The sequence below is a fragment of the Drosophila mauritiana genome, unplaced genomic scaffold (genome assembly GCF_004382145.1).
Source record: "Drosophila mauritiana strain mau12 unplaced genomic scaffold, ASM438214v1 Y_07, whole genome shotgun sequence".
Taxonomy (NCBI): Eukaryota; Metazoa; Arthropoda; class Insecta; order Diptera; family Drosophilidae; genus Drosophila; species Drosophila mauritiana.
Genome location: NW_022881546.1, coordinates 186,774 through 191,849, shown reverse-complemented (window position 1 = coordinate 191,849; position 5,076 = coordinate 186,774). Strand labels below are relative to the sequence as shown.

General features: G+C 38.9%; 1 long non-coding RNA gene across 1 annotated transcript; it reads right to left on the bottom strand.

Moving 5' to 3' along the window:
- Positions 1–2,856: 2,856 nt before the first annotated feature.
- Positions 2,857–3,680, bottom strand: LOC117149977. The gene is made up of 4 exons (XR_004460638.1): positions 3,151–3,680; positions 3,067–3,092; positions 3,007–3,019; positions 2,857–2,933 (listed from the first exon to the last, which is right to left on the bottom strand). It is a non-coding gene; the product is annotated as an uncharacterized LOC117149977 (long non-coding RNA).
- Positions 3,681–5,076: the final 1,396 nt, after the last annotated feature.

The window sequence follows — 5,076 nt, the reverse complement described above, 5'->3', positions numbered from 1 at the left end:
CCGCTTCAAGGCAAATCAAAATAACGACGCCAAAGACACGGAATTCGTCAGAAGTGAATTAGAAAAATTCAGATCTTTAGATCCGAACGGCGAATCCGGTAACAGCACCTTCAAACCAGTCACACTGGCTGAAATAAATGAGCTGATAAACTCACTGGAATTAAAAAAAACCCCAGGAACTGACAACCTTAACAACAAAACCATAAAAAACCTACCCACAAAAGCCAGATTATACCTAATACTTATCTATAACAACATCCTGAAAACTGGACATTTCCCAAAAAAATTGAAGCACGCATCTCTGTCAGGATCGACGGTGAAACGACGTCTAGGATAGGAAAAATTAGAGCAGGAGTTCCCCAGGGCAGCATACTGGGTCCGGTCCTCTACTCAATATACTCATCTGATATGCCCTACCCAATCGTAAAAGACTATATGCGTCACATATCCTTCCCTGATTACAACCAAACAAATACTATTTTAGCTACATATGCAGACGATACCATAATTCTTAGCCGGTCTAAATATACCAATTTTGCGATCAACCTAAATCAAAATTACCTTAATGTTTTCTGTAGATGGTCAAAAAAATGGGACATAGCAATTAACGCAAAAAAAAACCGGACACATTCTCTTCTCCCTAAAAAGAGAAGAAACTAATGCATACACTCCTCCAACAATTAATGGACAAAGAGCCAAAATTAAACAAGCAACGCTATCTCGGACTTATGCTAGATAGAAAACTGACCTTTGGAGCACACATAACGCTGCTGAAAGGAAAGACTATAGCTGCTTACAAAAAACTAGAATGGCTAGTAGGAAAAAATAGCCACCTACCTAAAAACGCAAAGATTCTCCTCTGGAAACAAATTGTCATATTGCCTTAGCAATATGGGGCTCGCTGGTATCGGACACCCAAGCAAACAAAATTCAAACAATGGAAAACAAATATGTCAGACGAATCATTAACGCCAGCAGATATACGAGACAAGCAACCATAAGGACAATTTATAACATTAAATAATTCGACGAAATTTTCCACAAAGCAAGCCAACGCTTCGCCAACTCCCTTACTGACCATGAAAACCCTCTAATATATGACCTCCTTATTAACGCCTACAAGCCTATCAGACTGGAACTAAGCAGAAGCAGATACGTCAAGCAATTTTCAAAATATTTCCTGCCTCTTCAACAACACCAACCAAAACCACCTGCGGAACCCACCTACAGCTCCATACATGATTATACAAAAAACGAGGAAGCTGAAATAGTCGCAAAAATGAGAACCAAATACAGACAGACCCTTCCAACCCTCCTCCTGATTGCTGACCAAGAATTGGAAATAAGGCAATCTATAGCTGAGAAAATGAGAGTGGAAAAGGAAAAAGCCGAAAGGAGAAAAGCTTTAGAGAAGGGACCACCAGACAGATGGTGTGAACTTGAAATAAATCATTACAGCAAATTATTCAGAAAAGGACTAAGGACCAGAGAGGAAATTCTGGAACTAATGCTCGGACAACCCACCACTGTAATCAAAATTATAATCCCAGACTACGAACCCGAAGCTGACCAACCTAATTAGTCTTCACAATTTAATTAAAGCAATTAAAACCAAAAATACATGTATTTACAATTAATTCCTAATTAATTAAGATACAAACTACAAACTATGACCGACGGAAAGACGCATGTCGACCTGCTTCTCTCTTGACAACAATGATACATATCTTCTTCTCATGCCAAACGTAAAATCCTGAGGAAAAACAAACCAATTAGATGGATGGTACAAAAACCTAATTAATACCCTCACCTCAACGCATCCGGATTATAAAGCCAACGACAATGCACTCCAGCTGACCCTGACGAAGTGATGCGAATAAAACTAACTCCTTGACATAAGGGAGGTACCGGAGGATGGATTCGAAAAGGATTAGTGCGGCAAAAACATGATGAATATAAGACGACTCGCTGCAGCAATATATGCACATCGTCACCTACCTGAATTTTCCTGCCGCACAGTCCCTTGAATAATACTTCAACTCCGCTACAATCTTCACACATCGTCGCACCGCAAAATACGGGTCATCTAAGCTGCCTCCGCGTCGATCAGGAAACTTTGCTGCTCTTACAAACTTCCAGCCGGACGAGCGCCAACAGTAATTTGATACTAAAACCAAAAAAAAAACAAATAATTTATTAACAACAAACAAATCACAAATAAATAAAACAAAACCTAATAAAGCACTTACCTCACTAACCGCAGTCAATGACCCACATCCTACGCAACAGACAAGAGGAGATGGGCCCTTCAAACGTAAAACAAAATCGCGAATTTTCGCGTTAATAAACACAAAAACTAACAAAACTATGATGCCGTCTCCGCTACCTGATGCCACTGCCTTAATATGGATCACCGGCGCGGATCTGACCCCACACCAAAAGGCTGCAAAATTTGTCCTCAAAATGAATACATTTCCTCAGCATCACACTTTCAACGAATTTTCCACTAACCTGTAATAAAAGGAAAATAAATAAGAACGTGATACAAAACTAACCAAGAACACATAGAAAACATCAAACCGGATAAGCAAAGCAATTAATACCAATATCGCCACTCCATCCTGCTGAAAACACGCATGCATCCTCCTTCCAAGACTGCTAATACTGAAAGAAGGAAACACAAGCTATTCTGGGAAATATATTGTAAATTTAATACTTATCTAATTGCCAACTTGAAGAACTCAAAACCACGGCATCCCAGCTGCGACGGCCTTAATATTAGCTGCTACAAATGTACCAAAAAACAAAAACAAATATTACTGCAATTATAACAACAAACAAAATACTTACCTCCAGATTAATTGAAACTTGAAGAACCCAAAACCACGGCATCCCAGCTACGATGGACCTAATATTAGCTGCTACAAATGTACCTGAAAACAAAAAAAAAACAAAAATTTAGTACAATTTAAAACCAACATAATACCCACCTTCAGAACAGCCTACCTAAAAAACACACCTGAAAAACAATAATTAATACAACTATATAAATAAACAAATACTTACCTTCAAATATCGTCCAGCCTGGGCACCTGAAAAATACAAAAAACTAGTGAAACCACAAAAACAATTAACAAATGTAATACTTACCTAAAATTTTACTTTACATTCATTTCCATGGCCCCAATCGTTGCTACGGTCCTCGGCAACAATTCCTGACCCGGAACATCCTGAAATACCATGACCTCTACCGTTGCGGCGGTCCTCGGCAACTATTCCTGATCTGGAAGCTCCTAGCAGCCAGTCCCGACGCAATGGGCACAGGACGCGGCGCTCCGTGCAACCTTCGTCTCCACCACCATGTTGCCAGCAGCTCCAATACATTCCAATGACGGCTGCGCGGGATTTAGCTTCTTCAAAACTCATGCAATTGCTTGCAACACCGACCAGGACGAGCTTGTTGCAAGCGGAGCTCTTCCAGCGGCCACAACAAATCACAGCCAACACACTACAGGCGCTCACCGGTGATGACTCCTGAGGATTCCAACGACTCGGCGCTCCTGTCCTTCTGGCAGGGGTACCTGAAAAGAAATAAATCAAACAACATTGTTAGTCAAAATTGCAAAATCTATTGTAAAATAATCCAATTGTTAAATGTAAACAAACCATGCAAATTTTAATGTTACCAGTCCATGTTACTGTTGAAATCTAAACTAACAAATACTACATTAATACTAACTATGTCCAAGCCCCAAACTCACCCCATGCAATGTTAAAACTCTAAATTTCAAATAATTGTACCTATATATTACACACATTGTAATCAAAGGCAAAATAAATTGTGGATGCGGAACAGAATTCATTCTGTCTCCGTACCTCAATCTACAAAGTTAAAAAAAAAAAATAAAAAACAAAGTAAAAAAAAAGCAAAGTTAAAAAAGTTTAAATAAAATGAATTAAATAAATAAATAAAATAAATTAAATAAATAAATAAATAAATAATTAAATTAAATTTATTTAATTAAAACAAACGCGCTTCGCTTGCCTATTACTCTCATGCGCAAACTTAACTAAACTCGTTCTTCAATAGACAAATTAATTGTTATAAATTGTCTTCCGGCCGCAAAGTATTAAACCGCGACAACAATTAACATTCAGTGGTCTAACGAAAACGAACAATAAAACAGTAATTGTGCAACTTGGAAAAGACGCCGCCACAACCAAAGGAATAAGGAGAAGAAACGCAGAGAGAAAGGAAGAAAGTAAACCAGGAGAAATCTTAGAAGAGAAGGAGGAAATTCAAAGCAAAGATACGATAAACTGGAGAACACACTAAAATCAAAAATCCAGGGTATTTATACCTCTACTAGTATCGCTTAAATTTTTAAATATAATAAAAAAAAAAAAAATAAACATGTCCAGTTCTGACCACCTTTTTCCTGAAGACGAGGTACTTTCAATTACCTCTAGTTCAGAAGAGCGATCTTCCCCTTCTTATTTAAATATTTCGCCTATGTCCCACGGGTCTGGCAATTCCCTGGTTAATACCGTCATTATTAACCAGAAGAAATTGCCTCCAAATCAAAAGAAAAGCCAAATAACTCTTCTTGGGTAGCCTTGAATTTCTTTAATTCCCTTTCACTCAATAAGAAAGAGAATATAAACACCAAAAATGCCCAAAGAGACCCCCTCTCGCTCACCAATACTGCTGCAGTCAATGTTGGCGCCAAAAGCAGCATCTCGAAGGGGAAATCGCCTTCTCCTCCATTCTCTTCACAAATACACAAGGGAAATTCACTCCCCACAACGACTCAAACAAACCGACGCTACTCAAAGAGAGTACTTACCCACCACAGCGATCTGCACTAATGCAGCCGCAGCCACTAATACGGACACAGATTTAAGAGGCGCCAAACTGATCGACGCTATGGGAAATTTCCCCTCTCTACCACACAGCGACAGCACAGAGAAAAATCTCAGCTCATCCACCAAAATTGGACTCAATGCTTTACCCCTCCTTCACATACGCAAACAAATAAAGCCACTGAAATAAATTCTGAAAGCTGCTCTAGATCT